This window comes from Silene latifolia, chromosome X, assembly GCF_048544455.1.
Source record: "Silene latifolia isolate original U9 population chromosome X, ASM4854445v1, whole genome shotgun sequence".
In the NCBI taxonomy this organism is placed as follows: domain Eukaryota; kingdom Viridiplantae; phylum Streptophyta; class Magnoliopsida; order Caryophyllales; family Caryophyllaceae; genus Silene; species Silene latifolia.
Genome location: NC_133537.1, coordinates 252,730,875 through 252,751,774, shown reverse-complemented (window position 1 = coordinate 252,751,774; position 20,900 = coordinate 252,730,875). Strand labels below are relative to the sequence as shown.

General features: G+C 39.3%; 2 non-coding genes across 2 annotated transcripts; one reads left to right on the top strand and one right to left on the bottom strand.

Annotated features, from left to right (window-relative positions):
• Positions 1-204: 204 nt before the first annotated feature.
• LOC141624962 (small nucleolar RNA R71) lies at positions 205-311 on the bottom strand. The gene has a single exon (XR_012534764.1). It is a non-coding gene; the product is annotated as a small nucleolar RNA R71 (small nucleolar RNA).
• A 19,930-nt stretch (positions 312-20,241) lies between these two features.
• Positions 20,242-20,348, top strand: LOC141625895 (small nucleolar RNA R71). The gene has a single exon (XR_012535640.1). It is a non-coding gene; the product is annotated as a small nucleolar RNA R71 (small nucleolar RNA).
• The last annotated feature ends 552 nt before the right edge of the window (positions 20,349-20,900 follow it).

The following is a 20,900-nucleotide window of genomic DNA, read 5'->3' as shown; positions in this document are numbered from 1 at the left end:
GAGGCTTTTTGTGACTATTGTGATGCGATTTCTCAAACCGGTGTAACTCAAGACCAAATTCGATGGGTCTTATTTCCTTTTTTTCTAATTGGCATCGCGAAACAATGGTTGAAGAGCCTTGATAAGGCCACTCTCGGAATTGATTCTTGGAAAAAGTTGGCTCTAGCTTTCTACAAAAAGTTCTACTCACCGGAAAAGACTAACATGATAAGAGCTCAAATTACGGGTTTTAAGCAAAGGGATGAAGAATCTTTGTATGAAGCTTGGTAGCGGTTCAAAGGAATTTGTCGCTCATGTCCTCACCACGGACTTAGCGAGTGGTTCTTGGTACAACAATTTTGGAACGGTCTATATGAAGATTCAAGGAACATTCTCAACATGGGATCAAATAGAATGTTCACCGAAGTTGTTGACAATCAAACTTGGAACAAAATTGAGGAAATGGCGGTCCATAACTCACAATATAGTAGACCTCGCAAGGCTACTAGAGGAGGAAAGCATAAAGTGGACTCCGTTACTCAATTGAGTGCTCAACTTAGTGCTCACATTGATACCATCAATTTGAAGTTTGAAAAGGCTATGGCTAGACATGAAGAAGCCTCAAAATCACCAAAGCATCATGTTAATGCCATGACGGCATCTTCATCAATCCCAAGTGGTATATGTGAGAATTGTGGAACTTTGGGACATGACCCAAGTGAATGTAGGGGAACAAATGAACAAGTGAATGATTTCCAAGCATACAAGAGTGGTACCCCTTATTCCAAGTATTACAATGAAAACACCGAATTCCATCCAAATCTCTCATACAAAAGCCAAAATGTTCAAAACCCTCAAACAACATACACCCCACCTCCCATGAGAAACCAAAATCAAAGACCCTTTTACAACCAAAACCAAGGTTACCAAAATCAATCTCCATACAATCAACAAAATGACCAAGGTTTTGATGTTCAAAAAGCGGTCCTTCAAATGCAAAAGAATCAACAAGAGTTTTTCACTCAAATGCAAAAGGATAGTCAAGCAAAGGAAACCACCATCAACAACATCCAAGCTCACACCAAAATGTTGGAAACCCAATTGACTCAACTAGCATATTCAAGCTCACAAAGACAAAAGGGGCAATTACCACCTCAAAGTAATCCCCCAAGACATGAAACGGTTAGTGCCATTCACTTGAGAAGTGGTACAAGGTATGAAGCACCGAAGAAGCAAGTTGAGGATAAAGTTGTGGAAGTTAGTGACAAGGAAGAAATTATGCAAAACTCCAAAGATGGAGAATCATCAAAAGAAGAAATCTCAAAGAAAAATGAAGACAAGGTCAAGGAGAAGGACCCCATTGTGATTAGACTTCCTTTTCCAAGTCGTCAAGCCAAGCCCAAATTTGATGACCAACTTGGAAAATTTATGGAAATTGTGAAGAATTTGGAAGTCTCAATTCCTTTCACGGAATTAATCAATCACGTGTCGGCCTATGCGAAATACATGAAAGACATCCTCACAAAGAAGAAGTCGATCCGGAAGCTTGAGACTATCGCCTTCACTAAGGTGAGTAGTGCAATACTTCAAGGGAGTTCACCTCCAAAACTCAAGGATCCGGGAAGCTTCTCAATACCGTGTACCATTGGCGACACCACGATCGACAAAGCCTTATGTGATCTAGGGGCTAGTGTGAGTGTTATGCCGTACTCGGTGAGTAAAAGGTTGGGGATGGGAGAGCTTAAATGCATTAATATCACACTCCTAATGGCCGATAGATCGACGAAGACACCATTAGGGATATGGGAAGATGTTCCCGTACGAATTGGGAAATTTTTCATCCCGGTGGACTTTGTCATTGTTGATATGGAAGAAGATTCCAACATTCCAATCATTCTAGGAAGACCTTTCTTACACACCGCGGGTGCGGTGATTGATGTGAAACATGGAGAGCTCACTCTAGAAGTGGGAGATGAGAGTATAACTTTCAATCTTGACAAGACTATGAGAGCTCCCCGTTTGCATGAACCATGTTTTATGATTGATCATTATAGCCGGAAGGATGATAGGAAGAAGTCGGAACTCCAATGGAAGAAGAGAATTGAAGATGTTCCATTCAAAGAGCAAGTGAATTATAACAAATAGAGCTTGAAAAGCTCACCAAAGTCAAGCAATGAAGAAGATGGCCCCATTGGCCAAGACGAGATAATGGGAGAGTTGTCTCTATCAACTCAAGAGATCTTTAGTGATCAAGTAGATGAAGTTTGTACTCTTTGGGACGATGCGTTTGAAGGGATTTTCAATCCCTATATTGGTAATGCCATCGATCAAGACCGACAATAAGGGCAAAGATCTATTGAAGATCTTTATCATGACAATGAACAAGCTTTTGATTACTTCTTCAAGGTGTTGAACAACATCAACAACACCTTGGACATGCCCCCATGATATCTCACTAAGGATGAGAGTTTGGTGGAGTCCTCCCTAAACCACCATTTGTAAATATTTCTAACTCCCTAACTCGCATTTTAATTCTTGAATTGCATTTTTGTCATGTTTGGATTTTTATGCCTTGATCAAGATAATTATCATGTTTGAGAGAAGTGAGGGAGGGACTAATAATTTCAATTGATGTGTAGTGCTTTAGCTTAGTGTGGGGATAGCAATTTCCTAGGCTATTCATGCCTTAGCAGTGCCCCCACAATGAAGAACACGAGATTTTGAAGAATGAAAAATGACGCGTGATATGCAAGTACAATGATGGAACTGAATCCGGGTAAAAGGGGAAGAATCCGAGCGTTTTCAAGTGAAGACGCCCGTCTTCAGGCAACCCGGGCGTCTTGGTCCGAATCCGCCCGTCCTTCATAAGCTGAATTTTTGAAATTTTGGGACTGTTAGCAAATCCGGGGGTCCTGCAAAGAATCCGCCCGTCCTCAGAAAGACACCCATCCTGCAAGAGAAGACGCCCGTCTTTTTGGCTGAGAAAAACAAGAAAAATCCCTGGAAAGGAATCCGCCCGTCTTCACTGAAAGACGCCCGTACCGCAAATACAAATCCGTGCGTCTTTTCTAGAATCCGCCCGTCTTTATGCGAGAATTTCCCAACCCAGAACAGACAGAATCCGGGCGTCCCGAAGGAAATCCGCCCGTCTTCCCCCTGCATTTCAAATATTTCGGGTCTTTTATAAACCCCCTCCCACATTCATTTCTTCATTCCTTCATTCAAAACACTACCCATAAACCCCAATACTCAAAACCCTCATCCTCTCCATCACAAAAACAAGATTTCCTCAACCACATTCATCAAAATCAAATCAAAACATCCTTCTAACAAAAATTAATTACTCCTCTTTCAACAAAAATCAAACCAAGCAACAAAATCTTCAACCTTTGAGTCGATTTTTGAATTTATAAAGGCAAAGCCTTTCATCTTTAAATCGATTTGGGTACACTTGAAAATTGAAGATTTTCACTCTTTTCTTGGTTCAAGCATCAATGGCAAGGACAAAAGGAGCAACAAAGGCACCAAAGACAAAGGCACTCTCAACAAGACAAAACAGTCTTCAAGCAAAGAAAGCCTCATTGGCTATGGTGGTAGCTAGCTCAAACTTGGAAGTGCAACAAGAACAACCTCCCTTGGAAGCAACAACATCTACTACTCCGGAAATTGCTCAACTTTCGAACTATCCGGAGGTAATTTTCATTTCCAAATCCCATAGGGAAACTTTTGCCAAGTTTGCTAGAAAATCCTTTCTATCCACCAAGTTTATTTGTGAAGATGCCTTAGATAAGTTGGGTGTCCTTGAGCAAACTAGAGCCTTCTTTAAAGCCATGGGGTTGGAAAAATTGTTTGCAACAAAAGAATTGACATACCGCTCCCTTACCTTAGAATTTTTGAGTTCTTTGAAAGTTACAAAGGTAGAGACCATGGAAAACATCGAGTTCCGCCTAACTAATGTTAGTAGGTGCATCTCCTTTGAGGAAATGGGTAAAGCATTGGGTCTTGATGATTCACATAGTTATTTCAAGAATGTTGGCAAGTATGACCCCGCTCCTCTTTGGGAGGCGATTTCCGGAAGGAAATTTGAGAACTATCATGCTAGTCGCGCTCTATTAGTCCACCATCCGGGCATTAGAGTGTGGCACAAGGTCATAGGGAACACCATCATTGCAAGAAAAGACACCAACCACTTTACCAAGCTCTATTTTGTTCTTCTTGAGTCGGCCTTGAACATTGGAAGGGAATTCACCAAGCCTTTCAACTCTCTAAGGCTTTTGGTGGATACGTGGCTAAATGTTGATTGTGGGAAGCAAGGCACTACCGTTATTGTGAATGGAGGTCTAGTCACTCTTTTGGCTAAATACTTTGATCCGAACTTCAATAAGGATAACAAGTATGTGGCGAAAAAGGGTGGTCATCTCATTGATATTGATACTATGATAAACAAATACAAGTGGGTCTCTCATAACCCTCTTGACATCAAGTATGGGTGGCTCACTAGTGAGGCTAGATATTTTACTTTGCCTTCGAAGATTTGTCGTTTAAGTGTCCACCGGACCAACTATCTCCTTCCCCTTTCAAAAGAGGCCGAGTACATCATCAAACAACAAAAGGGTGAAATTGAAATGCCCTCCTCTTCCATTGTCACACCACCCTATCCTTTCAAGTACCAAGAGTTGAAACCGGAAGGTGTTGAAGCAAGCAATGACTTTTCTTATGCAAGAGATGCACAAGCAAGCCTTCAAGGATCGGGAAGATGCTTACTTAGCCCAATATCCACCCCTCGTTCATTTAGCTAGGCAAGGACTACTTGATCCTTCATGTCCTTTGCCTAGTTGGGCGGATAGGGAAGTCTTCTTTCCGAGTGCATCTAGGGATGAGAGTCCGGGTGACGATGAGGTTGTCGGTGATGCGGTTGATGATATCATTGATGAAGAGGCTAGTGAAGAAGAAGAAGAGGATGATGAACAAAGTGAACAACAAAGTGAACAAGGAAGTGGTGATGAGTCCACTTCTATTGAGGAAGATGATGATAGTGATGATATGATGGAGGATTAGAAAGCTTTGGAGGCTCCTACCCTCTTGAGGTTTGTCTATCTCTCTCTTTGTTTTAATTATTTAATCTTGATCATGATTGGAGTAGTCCTAGCAACATAGAGGACTAACACCTCGGCCCCATTGAGGTGTTCTTATTTCATTGTTCCCACTTTTGAAAATCCAAAATGACAAATTTAGTTTCATGCATTGCATTGTGTGTGCATGAACTACACCCAACCTTAGGACATTAGAAATAATGTCTAACTCGGTTTGGGGAAGTACATACATACACAACGGGAGGTAATCTAAATTATCCTCTCCGTCATAAACAAAAACCCATGCATCATGTAGTGTAGATTAGTGTAACTTGCATTTAGTGTAGAATTCATGCATCATGCTTGCATGATTTCCCATCATTTTGGCCATTGAGGACAATGCCCATATTAGTGTGGGGATGGGGAATTCTAACTTAAATTCTATTCAAAAATCCAAAAAAAATTGAAAATATCAAAAAACCATAAAAATGTGAAAAATTGAAAAACCAAAAACAAGTTCATTTCCTTTGTAGTGTAGTCATGTATATATTGTGTTTGTTTTACCCTTGTTCACATTGATCGACTACGCCACATCCGAGACATGAGGATATTGAAGACCGCATGGTATGATCTTTCCAATCTCCGTTTTCCTCTTTATGTTAATGACTATGTGGCTTTATTTTGATTGATGCGGTACAACAATGTGAACTTAGGACTTGCATTTAGTGTATATGTCATAATAGTTGGTAGAATCATTTGCATTAGGATGTTTATATGTTAGTTGCATCATGGCATGTAGTTTGCATGTTAGAAATTTTTTGCGACACCGTCTACTTGGGAAGCTTGACAAGTGTATATAGGCCCTAGTAGATGCTTTTTCTTCTTAAGACTTTGCTTGTTAGAATACTTGTAAAACACCCTAGGATGTGTCATGCTAGTATCCTTTGACCCATGGATTAAGGCCTAGTCAAGACTACCTTGTGGTGTGATAACTCCTTGGCTACCGTTTATTCCAAGGTGACCCTTGAAACCATGAATCCATCCATCATCCATGTTCTACCACATTTTTGTCATCAAAGGGAATGGGCACATAAAGAAATAAATTTGAGTTCAATGAAACGAAAAGTGAAAGAAAGTTTGCAAAAAAAAAAAAAATGCATCAAATGAAAAGAGGAGCAAAAATAGAACTTCTATGCTTCAAATATAAGCCACCCTCACTACATATGGGGTGACTTTGAAAATGTTCAAAAGAAATGCAAAGAAAAGTTGAAAGTTGTAAAGTGTTAAATTGCCAAAAATCAAAAAGAAATGGCAAGAAAGTGTTTTCAAATGTTATATGCCACATGAAATTGTGGGGAAAAACAAAAATGAAAGCAAACTCCCAAAGTAAAACTCAAATATCTATCGATCCCTTTATCCATCGTATCCATTTTTGTGCATGGTAGAGAGGGGACGACCCTTCTTCTTGTCTAGGCAAGAGGGGGAATTCCGCGATCCTCCAGTGTTTCTAACACCATAAGGAGTCTACTCTTGACAAAAGAATTTAACGATTGAGGACAAAGGTACCCTAGCTTGACACAACTTGGAGGTGATTTATTGGTATCCTTCTAGGCTTAGTAGTTTGAACAAATTGCATCTATGAAGGAGTGTGTACCATTGAATTGCTTCCCTTGTAGATAATATCCGCCACTTAGATGAGGAAAGTGGCTATTCTTTAGTAGATGCATCCATTATTTGATTTTGTGTGCTTAGTGTTTGGATGTGTCGCCATTTTGGCAAGACCCACCTTGCCTTGCAAGAAGGCATCCTACCTCATGGTTGTCTTGTTGTGAGTTGAAGGAGCGGAGTGAGACCCGCTAATTGTCTCATATCGACTATGTTATTAGGTTAGTTTAAATAATGGTCCTAGTCTTTGTCACCTCTTTACTCGGGACGAGCAAAGGTTCGGTTTGGGGATATTTGATGTGACCATAATTAGAGCATACTTAGTCCCCGAATTAGCCTTGTTCCCATGCTTTTTAGTGCATATTTGGGTCATTTATTGTCTTTAGTTCTTTGTTTTGCATATTCTTTGTGGTTTTGTGTCCTTGGTAGGAAAGGAGTGCAAACCTTGCATTTTCATGGCAAAACGAGACTAAATTGATTGAATTCAATGACCAAGCATCAAGGAGAGACAAGATTAGAAAGCCTTTGTACATACTATAGTAGATGGGCAATGATGAGAAAAGATCCTTGCATCCCCGAGGAAATCCCCAAGGATTTTATGAAGAAAAGGGAAGAAAAGAAGAAGAAAGCACGCCGCATGACAATCCGTGCGTCTTCCCAAGAAGACGCCCGTCCACCAAGCCACAATCCGTGCGTCTTCTCCCAAAGACGCCCGGGCAGCAGCAACCAGAAGACGCCCGTCTTCTCCCAAAGATGCCCGGGCAGCAACTCACGAATCCGGCCGTCCCGTGCCTAAGACGCACGGATTCCAAGGCAGCACAACTTCGTTTTTCAAGCTTCAAAGAAAGATGCCCATCCTTCCAAAAATACCGGCGTTTCCCTAAGTAGGGACTTAATCGTCATTTAAGCCCTTAGTTAACCCTAATTCCTACACCTAATCCCCACTATAAATACCCCATTAGTCTAATTAGAAGAGCATGTTCTTCTTATCAATTCTTAGAGTAGTTAATATCAATCAAATCTCTTTTTAGTTTTGTAATCAACAATTAATCAAGTTTTAATACAAGTTTTATTTCCTTAATCTCTCTTTTGTTCATCCTTTATTTTGGGTAATTGAAGATTATTTGGGTTATTATTGGGAGATTGACAACCTCTCAATCAAGCATCAAGTACTTCTTTTATTCTTTGCTTTATTATTGGAATCATTAGTACGTATAATTCTCTTAATCCCTTTTTAATTATTGCTAATTACTTTCATTTGTTCATCATGTTTCACTTTGTTGGTATGATTGACAACCTTGCTAGCATGTTCAACATGATAATGAGTGAGTAGTTCTATAGCTAGGGTTAATGGGTAATTAGGGGAAACCAACATGGGGAATGATTCATGCTTAAATTAATATGCTTTCATGGTTTATTTGCTTGCTTGTTTTGATCTCAACTCATGCACATGTTATGTTTGATGAAATGCGAGCCTATGAATCCTTGCATTTTTTACCCATCACCTATCTTTTCAATGAGACTTGTAAGACATAAACCAACTCGAGTCTCATTAGACCATGCATGTTGTAGAGTAGGGAAGACTAAGTCGACTTGTAGGTGTTGTACAATTGATCGGTCCGTTTCGTGTTCACAATTAAAGGTGTGGTCGTTGGGTCACGTCCGAATCAAAACACAATTTATAACTTCACAAACAACTCTACAATTAGTAAAGAGTCAAGTAAAGGTCGGATCCCAAGGGACGGGTATTGAAATGAGATTTCTATTGAAACTAGTGGTGTCTTAGGGGTGTCACAAATTGGGTTGATGTAGAAGGTCACTAACTAAAATAGCAATGAAAATAAACTAGCAAGATGAATTAAAAGGGGTGTAAACAATTGATTAAAAAGCACTAGGGTGTCATGGGATCATAGGGGAATCATGGGAATTGATCATACAAACATGTTCTCAAATTATAAGCAAGCAATTATTGTTGTGATGGATTGAGTTGGGTTATATCTTACAATCCTAGGAAAGTTTGGGTCCCGGAGCCGAATCGATTAGATTGTACAACACCTACAAGTCGACTTAATCTTCCCTACTCAACAACATGCATGGTCTAATGAGACTCGAGTTGGGTTATGTCTTACAAGTCTCATTGAAAAGATAGTAAATGCAAGGATTCATAGGCTTAGCATTTCATCAAATATAACATGTGCATGAGTTGAGATCAAAACAAGCAGGCAAATAAAACATGAAAGCATATTAATTTAAGCATGAATCATTCCCCATGTTGGTTTACCCTAATCACCCATTAACCCTAGCTAAGAGACTACTCACTCATTATCATGTTGATCATGCTAGCAAGGTTGTCAATCATACCAACAATATGAAACATGATGAATAAATGAAAGTAATTAACAATAATTAAAAAGGGATTAAGAGAATTATATACCTACTAATGATTCCAATAATAAAGCAAAGATAAAAGAAGTACTTGATGCTTGATTGAGAGGTTGTCAATCTCCCAACAATAACCCAAATAATCTTCAATTACCCAAAATAAAGGATGAACAAAAGAGAGATTAAGGAAATAAAATTGTATTAGAACTTGATTAATTGTTGATTACAAAACTAAAGAGAGATTTTTTTGATATTAACTACTCTAATTATTGATAAGAAGAACATGCCCCTCTAATTAGGCTAATGGGGTATTTATAGTGGAAATTAGGGAGGATGCATTAGGGTTAACTAAGGGCTAAACTAGTAATTACACTTTTTAGATTGAGCAGGGAGGAGCCGGTATTTTCCGAAGGAAGGGCTTCTTTCTTTTTAACTTGGAGAAGAGGAAATCGTGCTGTAGAGGAATCCGGGCGTATTGGGGTCGGGACGGGCGGATTCTGGTGGTGGAAGACGAGCGGATTCGAGGAATCCGGGCGGATTCAGCGATGCAATCCGAGCGTCTTTAGAGGAAACCGCTCGGATTGTCTTTGTGAGGAGACGGCAGATTGGAGACAATCCGCTCGGATTGTAGCTCAGCACAAATTCTTCTTCTTTTCTTCCCTTTTCTTCATGAAATTCCTTGGGGATTTCCTTGGGGACTCAAGGATCCTTTCTCAACATTGCTCATCTACTATCATATGTACAAAGGCCTTCTAATCTTGTCTCTCCTTGAGGCTTGGTCATTGAATTCGATCAATTTAGTCTTGTTTTGCCATGAAAATGCAAGATTCTTACTCCTTTCCTACCAAGGGATCAAAATCTCAAAGAATATGCAAAACAAAGAACTAAAGATAATAAATGACCCAAATATGCACTAAAAAGCATGGGAAGGCTAATTCGGGGGCTAAAAATGCGCTAATTATGGTCACATCAAATATCCCCAAACCGAACCTTTGCTCGTCCCGAGTAAAGAGGTGACAAAGACTAGGACCAATACTAACCTATCCTAATAATATAGCCGATATGAGACAATTAGCGGGTCTCACTCCGCCCCTTCAACTCACAACAAGACAACCATGAGGTAGGATGCCTTCTTGCAAGGCAAGGTGGGTCTTGCCAAAATGGCGACACATCCAAACATTAAGCACACAAAATCACATAATGGATGCATCTACAAAAGAATAGCCACTTCATCATCAAGTGGCGGAGGCACTAAAGAGGAACAAATTTAAGAGCATGTAATCCTTCACAAATACTAGTTCAACAAATTACTAAGGCTAAGAGGATGGCACTAAATCACCTCCAAATGGTGTTAAACTAGACTACTTTCGTCCTCAATTTCCAAATGCTTTCGTCAAGAGCGATCGGATGGTGGTGGAATGATGATCCCTATGATGCTAGTAGCGTATGACATGCCATGTCTCGAATTCTCTACAAAAGTAAAGGTCATGGATCGTCTTAAGCTCGACCAAGTGGCTTGACAAAAGACTTTTTGGGAATGAAATGCTCAAATCTTTATTCACAACGGGTGGATATGACTAGCATTCAAAATTGTCCTCATTTCACTTTCACATTTCAAAAATTTAAGATGGGGTTTGTCCCTTCCGGGCTAGTGTCCTTTGCTTTCACCAATCGCTTATTAGACAACCGGTTAACCTCTAGACAATAGCTTTTCGGGGTGATAGTCACTCTGTCTCTGGGCGGCCGAATTCACAACCGTGTGGGGGCCCAATTAAATGGATCCCGCACCAAAGCACATCGAAGTGGTACGCCTCCATCAAAACAATTAAATTTCTCAACATTTCAACATTTCATAACATTTGAGGTTTCCTTGGCATTAAATTACTTCCACATGACAAAATTTTCGAAATGAGCACTTTCAAGCTTATTGATAGAAAAGTATTTTTGGGTTGCCTTACCACAAGGTCAATCAAGGTCACCAAGACAAGTTAACCAAGTCCACATCGCATCACGGGGTTGGATAGGTGACTCACATGCAAACTCTTGACTAGGCCTTGGGTCATGGGTCAAAAGACACTAGTATGACACTATCTAGGGTGTTTTACAACCATTCTAGTAGGCAAATTCTTAAGTTGAACAAGTATTTGTAATGGCTTAGTTGCTCTTGTCAAAGTTCCTAATTAGGCATTTTTCAAAACATTTCTAACATGCAACTACATGCCATGATGCAACTAATATAAACATCCTAATGCAAGTGATTCTATCAACTAATATGACATATAAACTAAATGCAAGTCCTAAGTTCACATTGTTATACCGCATCAATCAAAATAAAGCCACATAGTCATTAACATAAAGAGGAAAAAGGAGATTGGAAAGATCATACCATGCGGTCTTCATTATCCTCATGTCTCGGATGTGGCGTAGTCAATCAATGTGAACAAGGATAGAACAAACACAATATATACAAAACAATATATACACAAGACTACAAAGGGAAATAAACATGTTTTTGGGTTTTTCAATTTTCAAATTTTTATGATTTTCGAAATTTTTCAATTTTTTTGGATTTTTGAATGAGAGTTAAATGTTAGAATTCCCATCCCCACACTAATATGGGCATTGTCCTCAATGGCCAAAATGATGGAAATTATGCAAAGATGATGCATGATTTCTATGCTAAATTCAATCTACACTAAGCTATACTACATGATGCATGGTTTTTGTTATGACGGAGCGGATAATTTAAATTACCTCCCGTTGTGTATGCATTAACTTCCCCAAACCGAGTGAGACACTATTGCTAATGTCCAAGGATGGGTGTAGTTCATGCACACACTATGCAATGCATGAAAGTAATTTGTCATTTTGGATTTTGAAAATGGGAACAATAAAATGAGAACACCACAATGGTACCGATGTGTGAGTCCTCTATGGTGCTAGGACTACTCCAATAATGATCAAGAAAAATAATAAAAACAAAGAGAGAAATAGACAAACCATAAGAGGGTAGGAGCCTCTAAGGCTTGCTAATCTTCCATCATGTTATCACCATCACTATCCTCATTAGAAGTGGTCATATTGCCACTTCCCTCTTCATTTGCCTCTTCACTTTCTTCCTCATCTTGCTCATCATCATCTTCACCATCCTTCTCTCCTTCTTCACTTTCTTTCTCATCAATGTTATCATCAACTTCTTCATTACCAACAACCTCATTGTCACCCGAAACGACCCTAGATGCAGCCGAAAATAGGACTTCTCTATCCGCCCAACTAGGCAAACACTACTACAAAAATGCCCAAAGAGACCATATATAAGAGACCGGTGAATTTTCTAACTAGTTTCTTTAATATAAGAAACCGGTTTTAAGAAAAAACCGGTTTTGAATACTAATTATGAAACCAGTTTACAATCAAACCGGTGTCTTATCTTTTGATAAAATTGGAGGGGTTTCTCCAACACATGAACCGTCTTAATAAAATAAAAAATGCTCACACTGGATTTTCTCCATTCCCTCGCTCAACCACCCACCACCACCGCGAGGTCGCCAGTTCCGATGTCCCTCATCACCACGACTCCACTTCCGAGCCATTGTTCTTCCAACAACACCGATGAGATCTTCAGCCCGTCCATCGCCATTCCTAGGTATTAATTTATTCGATTTTAATTAGTTCATCGAAATCTTTAGTAGTTGTTTAATTTAATTAGAGTTGGGCGAAATAGATCTATATTTAGGCGTAATTCCAATTTTGTCAATTACTCTTAAAGTCTGTTTAATTCCAAATTTATAACAGCTCCATAAATTTGGTCATTTATGGGGTGTGTTGAGAATTAGATGGACATATCAAATTAGTAAGCATTGCTGATTAGGTAATACTCGTACCATTCCGCGACTGAATTATGACTACTACCTTGGCCATGTGCGCTACTTGTTCATTGTTGATGTGAGTGTTTTTGCTACGATTTCTCATGGCCGATGTGTGCTTCGTTCGATGAGGAGTATGTAGAATGTGTCGAGAATTCTAATCGATCTATAGAGAGGCATAGAAGCAACGACATATGGTATTTGGCAGCTGTTGATTGCCTTCTATTATATATCATTTAGCTTTGTGTCCGAGGAATTTGCGTGGTCGCTTTTCTTGCACTCTTCTTACAAATCTTCCAAATTTAAAATTACAGATTATTGAAATGAACATAATAATTACAGATATCAAAATCAAAGATAGTCTGATAACAACACACAGAGTGTATTTACAAGTCTGAACCTGCAATATACTAACATCCTCCATATATAGTCCAAGACTCCCACCATTCCTCATTATATTGTTTGTAAGTTGTGTTTCCTCCATTCAACGTATTAGGTTATCAGGTTGTTTCATTAGATGAATGTTGAAAGCATTGATTGGTTAGTAATTAATTAATTGCAATGCAGATAGACATAAACTTGTGAATTCATCATTTCTTCACATTTATATATGACTGATGGTAGTTCACCTAGTTTCATAGCTAGTGTCTTACATAGTGAATGCATTCCTCTTTTAATCTAATGCCTAGCGTCTTTTCTCTCGACTTAGCGAGGAACAACCTCCCTACGATATACGGTCAATGGACCTTATGCCATCTCCCTCCCTCGTTAGTCATGCACTTGTATACTAGTCCTTGTTCTTACTCCTGTGTCCTTCCTTGCTCTTCTTTGTCTTGTTACTTTAAGTCACCTAGACTACCAATGGCTATTGAAACTCAATTTTACCAATTTCAGAGCATAAAGTAAAGTTAGTTTCACGTGATTTCAAATGTGTAGCCCAGCGCTCTTTGTTTTTGGTGCTCTAAGCTTACTATTGTTTCGTAATTTAGGGACGAGATGAAAGTTAGGGAAGGGAAGCCGAGCTTAGGAGATTTCAGAATGGCATCATTGCAGAACGCACTTGTAAGTAGTGACCATTTGTTGTATCGGCCTTGAATTTGTGATCGTTATTTACTCTTGCCTATCGAGGTTGATGCCGGTGAACATATTGGGTATGCAAGCGGTCAATAGACATCTCATTATTTAAAAACGATTATTGAGTGTATATTAAATCCCCATCTTTATTTTGTGAAAGAAAGTATAACCATTAGTTTAAGCATGACTATGAGTTTAAAAATGTTTGAGCATGAAAATGATCAGCCATATCAGAGTTTATTTATATTGTCATCGTCATTTATTGTTTAGATCTGTTTAAATCCAGGAACTGACTGGACATCGTGTAAGAAAGTATGGTTTATTCCAACTATTAAATCCTAGTCTTCTTTAGAAGTGATCCTGTGAGGGTGCTCTTCTAGTGTAAATACATCTTCACGTGTTGCACGGTATAGCCTCCCTTCATGTTTTGGTCTTTGGTCCTAGAGCTCAAAAATTTAACAATTGTGTGCCAATGATTCTAACAATATAGGGACAAAGTCACACTCTTATATGTTATACTAGCAAGTTGGTTAGATGCTAGAAATAGATTGTTGTAGAGGCGATAAAATAGTCGTTATGGTATAATGCTAACCTTTTCACTTTTCGATTCTTTGCTCCTCGAACGTGAAGTGAATCTAACGCTTGGTGGCATTGATCTAAACAACTTAACCAGGTTGGTGTTCTTTGTCACCACTCACATCTTCGAAATAATTTATTTGTTATTTTTATGTAACATGGGAATTTCTTTGTGCGGTCTGCTTTGTCATTGTTTTGTCGGTGTGGAAGTAAAAGTGGATAAGAAGCTCTTGATAGTGTTCTTGGCATACGGAATGGGCGAGCTTCTATACTTAAGGTGCTTTACATCATTTTTCTTTCAGAAGTAAAAAAAGCAACGTCTGTATGTTCACTATATGTTACATGGAAACAATTCTCAACTTGTTGGTGGAACTATGCTCACAAGTTGACTTCATCTAGTATTAACATAGTACTTGGTTTTTTTCATCGTACAACACTTAGAGCATCGATGCCAAGCCAAAAACGATTCCTTTGATGAATCCCAGGAATCGCTTGTTTTTTTCTCCGTACAACATTGAGGCCAGCGACGACTCGTTTGAAGACTCCAAGTTGGCCAGTTGGGTAAAATTTAGATCTGACGACAAAGTTAAATCATAGACTTGTTATTTTGTTAGATATATTCTCTTTAATAAATGTATATCAATTCATATGAATTTGTATGATATTCCAGAAAGTTATAAGACTTGCTGATTTTTATATGTTTATGACTTTATGGGGATGATGTAATCTAATTTTATTTTTTGATTAAAATTATCCTGGTCTTAATTTATTGAATGTTTTTTTATTTATTTTTTATTTTAAAGAAAAACTTAAGAGACCGGTTATATTACATAACTGGTTTCAAAGATAAGATCAAAGAAACTGGTTTTGGCCAATAACTGGTCTCTTTGAAATAATCAAAGAAACTGGTTTATGCACACAACCGGTTTCTTTGAAATAATCAAAGAGATCGGTTTTTGCACACAACTGGTCTCTTTAAAATAATCAAAGAAACCGTTTAAAATAACCGGTCTCTTAGGCTAAGACACCTATGAGCTAGAGACCGGTTATAAACCGGTTTCTAAGGCTATTTTTAACCGGTTTCTTTGGCTTATTTTGTAGTAGTGAAAGGACATGATGGGTCAAGTAGTCCTTGCCTAGCTAAGTGTAGGAGGGGTGGATATTGAGCCAAGTAAGCATTTTTCCGGTCCTCAAAGGCTTGCTTGTGCATTGCTTGCATGAGAAGAGTCACATAGTCATTTCTAGCTTCAACTCCTTCCGGCTTGAACTCTTGATACTCAAAGGGGTAAGGTGGTATGACAATAGAAGAGGAGGGCATTTCAAGTTCACCCTTTTGTTGTTGAATAATATACTCGGCCTCTTTAGAAAGGGGAAGTAGATAATTGGTCCGGTGGACGCTTAGACGACAAATCTTTGAAGGCAAAGTGAACGATCTTGCTTCACTAGTGAGCCATCCATACATGGTATCAAGAGGGTTATGAGCATCCCACTTGTATTTGTGTATCATAGTATGCAAATCAACAAGATGACCACCCTCCTTTACTTTATACTTGTTATCCTTATTGAAGTTAGGATCAAAGTACTTAGCTAGGATAGTGACTAGGCCGCCATTGACAATAACGGTAGTGCCCTTCTTCCCACAATCAATGTTGAGCCATCTATCTACCAAGAGCCTCAAAAAATTGTAAGGCTTGGTGTGTACTCTTCCAATGTTCAAAGCCGATTCAAGGAGAATAAAATCAAGTTTGGTGAAATGGTTGGTATCTTTCCTTGCAATAATGGTGTTTCCCATGACCTTGTGCCATACTCTTATGCCCGGATGGTGGACTAAAAGAGCACGACTCGCATGAAAGTCCTCAAATTTCCTCCCGGAAATTGCCTCCCAAAGAGGGTCGGGGTCATACTTTCCATAATTCTTAAAATAACTCGGTTCATCACTAAGACCCAAGATTTCACTCAATTGCCTAAAGGAAATGCGTCTACTAACATTAGCTAGACGAAACTCGAGATTCTCCCTACTCTCAACTTTGGTGACTTTCAAAGAACTCAAAAATTCCAAGGTAAGGGAGGGGTATGTCAACTCTTTTGATTAAAATAATTTCTCTAACCCCATGGCTTTGAAAAAGGCTCTAGTTTGCTCAAGGACACCCAAGTTTCCCAAGGTGTCTTCACAAATAAATTTGGTGGATTGAATTGATTTTCTAGCAAACTTGCCAAAAGTATCTCTATGGGTTTTGGAAATAAAAGTTACCTTCGGATAATGCAAAAGTTGATCGATTTCCGGAGTAGAAGATGTTGTTGCTCCCATAGAAGGTTGTTGTTGTTGTTGCACTTCCAAGTTTGGTGTTGCTACCACCATAGCCAATGCTATCTTTGCTTGAAGAGCCTTTTGCCTTTGTGAAAGTGCCTTTGGTGCCTTTGTTGCCTTTGTTGCTCCCTTAGTCCTTGCCATTGATGATTTAACCAAGAAAAGAATGAAGAATCTTCAATTTGTAGTGTACCCAAATCGATTTAAAGGTGAAAGGCTTTGCCTTTATGAATTAAAAAATCGACTCAAAGGTTTTAAGATTTTGTGCTTGGTTTTGATTTTTGTTGAAAAAGGAGTGATTGATTTGTTGTTGAAAGGATGATTTGATTTAATTTTGGTGAATGTTGTTGAGGGATTTTGTTTTTGTGATGGAGAGGATGAGGGTTTTGATGTTTTGAAGTAGTGTTATGAATGAATGAATGAATGAATGAATGAATGAAGGTGGGAGGGGTTTTATAAAGACCGAAATTTTTGAACTGCAGGGGCAATCCGTGCGGATTCTGCCCAATACGGGCGGATTCTGCACTTTCTGGGTTTGATAAAACTCGCCTAAAGACGGGCGGATTCAGAAGAAGACGCTCGGATTTTCTTGATACGGGACGGGCGGATTCTCTTGAAGACGGACGGATTTGAGTCCAGGAAAATTTACTTGTTTTCCTTAGCAGAGAAGACGGGCGTCTTCTATCCAAGACGGACGAATTTGCAGAGACGGGCGGATTGCTGCTCAGGACGCCCGGATTCTCTTACAGTCAAAAATATTTCAAAATTGCATCTCATAGGGACGTGCGTCTTCAATCCAGTACGCTCGGATTGCAGGAAAACGGGCGGATTCTCTTGAATCCGCTCGGATTCTACCCTTTTGTACCCGGATTCAGTTCCATCCGTGCACAATGCATTTCGCTTACCATTCTTCTATTCTTCTTCAAATCTTGTGTTCGTCATTGTGGGGGCACTACTAAGGCATGGATAGCCTAGGCAATTGTCATCCCCACACTAAGGTAAAGCACTACACATCAATTGAAATTGTTAGTCCCTCCCTCACTTCTCTCAAACAAAACAAATATCTTGATCAAAGTAAATAAAATAAATCCAAAGATGACAAAAATGCAATACAAGAATTGAAATGCTAGTTAGGGAGTTAGAAATATTTACAAATGCTGGCTTAGGGAGGACTCCACCAAACTCTCATTCTTGATGAGATGTCAAGGGGGCATGTTCAAGGTGTTGTTGATGTTGCTCAACACCTTGAAAAAGTAATCAAAAGCTTGTTCATTATTATGGAGAGGTCTTCAATAGTCCTTTGCCCTTGTTATTGGTCTTGATCGAAGGCATTACCAATGTAGGGATAAAAAATCCCTTCAAATTCGTCGTCCCAAAGACCACAAACTTCATTAAGTTGATCATTGAAAACCTCTTGATTTGATGGAGACAACTCTCCCAAATTCTTCTTTTGGCCAATGAGGCCTTCCTCTTCTTCTTTGGTTGATTTTGATGAGTTTTGCAAGCTCTCCTTGTCACAATTCACTTGCTCTTTGAATGGAGCATCTTCAATTTTTTTCTTCCATTGGAGTTCCGATTTCTTCCTTTCATCCTTTTGCTATAATGATCAATCATAAAACATGGTTCATGCAAATGAGGAGCTCTCATAGTCTTGTCAAGATTAAAGGTTATGCTTTCATCTCCCACTTCTAGAGTGAGCTCACCATGTTTCACATCAATCACCGCACCCGCGGTGTGTAGGAAAGGTCTTCCTAGAATGATTGGAATGTTGGAATCTTCCTCCATATCAAAAATGACAAAGTCCACCGGGATGAAAAACTTCCCAATTCGTACAGGGATATCTTCCCATATCCCTAATGGTGTCTTTGTCGATCTATCGGCCATTTGGAGTGTGATGTTGGTGCATTTAAGCTCTCCCATCCCCAACCTTTTACTCACCGAGTACGGCATGACACTCACACTAGCCCCTAGATCACATAAGGCTTTGTTGATCGTTGTGTCGCCAATGGTAAACGGTATTGAGAAGCTTCCCGGATCCTTTAACTTTGGAGGTGAACTCCCTTGAAGTATTGCACTACTCACCTTAGTGAAGGCGATAGGCTCAAGCTTCCGGATCGACTTCTTCTTTGTGAGGATATCTTTCATGTATTTCGCAGAGGCCGGCACGTGATTGATTAATTCCATGAAAGGAATCGAGACTTCCAAATTCTTCACAATTTCCATGAACTTTCCAAGTTGATCATCAAATGTGGGCTTGACTTGACGACTTGGAAAAGGAAGTCTAATCACAATGGGCTCCTTCTCCTTGACCTTGTCTTCATTTTTCTTTGAACTTTCTTCTTTTGATGATTCTCCATCTTTGGAGCTTTGCACAATTTCTTCCTTGTTACTAGCTTCCACAACTTCATCCTCAACTTGCTTCCTTGGTACTTCATACCTTGTACCACTTCTCAAGTGAATGGCACTAACCGTTTCATGTCTAGGGGGATTACTTTGAGGTGGTAATTGCCCCTTTTGTCTTTGTGAGCTTGAAGATGCTAGTTGAGTCAATTGTGTTTCCAACATCTTGGTGTGAGCTAGGATGTTGTTGATGGTGGTTTCCTTTGCTTGGCTATCTTTTTGCATTTGAGTGAAAAATTCTTGTTGATTCTTTTGCATTTGGAGGACCGCTTTTTGGACATCAAAACCTTGGTCATTTTGGTGATTGTATGGATTTTGATTTTGGTAACCTTGGTTTTGATTGTAAAAGGGTCTTTGATTTTGGTTTCTCATGGGTGGTGGAGTGTATGTTGTTTGAGGGTTTTGAACATTTTGGCTTTTGTATGAGAGATTTGGATGGAATTTGGTGTTTTCATTGTAATAGTTGGAATAAGGGGTACCATTCTTGTATGCTTGGAAAGCATTCACTTGTTCATTTGTTCCCCTACATTCACCTTGGTCATGTCCCAAAGTTCCACAATTCTCACATATCCCACTTGGGATTGATGAGGATGCCGTCATGGCATTAACATGATGCTTTGGTGATTTTGAGACTTCTTCAAGTCTAGCCATAGCTTTTTCAAACTTCAAATTGATTGTGTCAATATGAGCACTAAGTTGAGCACCCAATTGAGTAACGGAGTCCACTTCATGCTTTCCTCCTCTAGTAGCCTTGCGAGGTCTACTATATTGTGAGTTATGGACCGCCATTTCCTCAATCTTGTTCCATGTTTGATTTTCATCAACTTCGGTGAACATTCCATTTGATCCCATGTTGAGAATGTTCCTTGAATCCTCATATAGACCATTTCAAAATTGTTGTACCAAAAACCATTCGCTAAGTCCATGGTGAGGACATGAGCGACAAATTCCCTTGAACCGCTCCCAAGCTTCATACAAAGATTCTTCATCCCTTTGCTTAAAACCCGTAATTTGAGCTCTTAGCATGTTAGTCTTTTTCGGTGGGTAGAATTTTTTGTAGAAGGCTAGAGCCAACTTCTTCCAAGAATCTATTCCGAGGGTGGCCTTATCAAGGCCCTTCAACCATTGCTTCGCGGTGCCGATTAGAGAAAAAGGAAATAAGACCCATCTAATTTGGTCTTGAGTCACACCCGTTTGAGAGATTGCATCACAATAGTCGCAAAAGGTTTCCATATGAGAATGAGGGTTTTCACTAGGCATCCCCCCAAATTGGCTCCTTTCAACTAATTGGATGAAGGCGGACTTGCCAATAAAATTTCCGGTTAGATGTTGCGGTGTAGGAGTACCATTTGGTAGGTTCTCCTCGGTGGGTACGGAGTGTGACGAGAATTTAGGCATTGTAGGTTGATTTTGTGGGGTATTGTGTAATGGGTTCTCCTCTCCTTCTATTGCGAAAGGATTGACGAACTCAATTGTTGGTTGAACAACTTCACTAATACCTCTTAAATTCCTCCTAACAAGTCTCCTATTGTTCGTCAAGGTTCTTTCGATTTCACGGTCAAAAGGTAACAAATCACC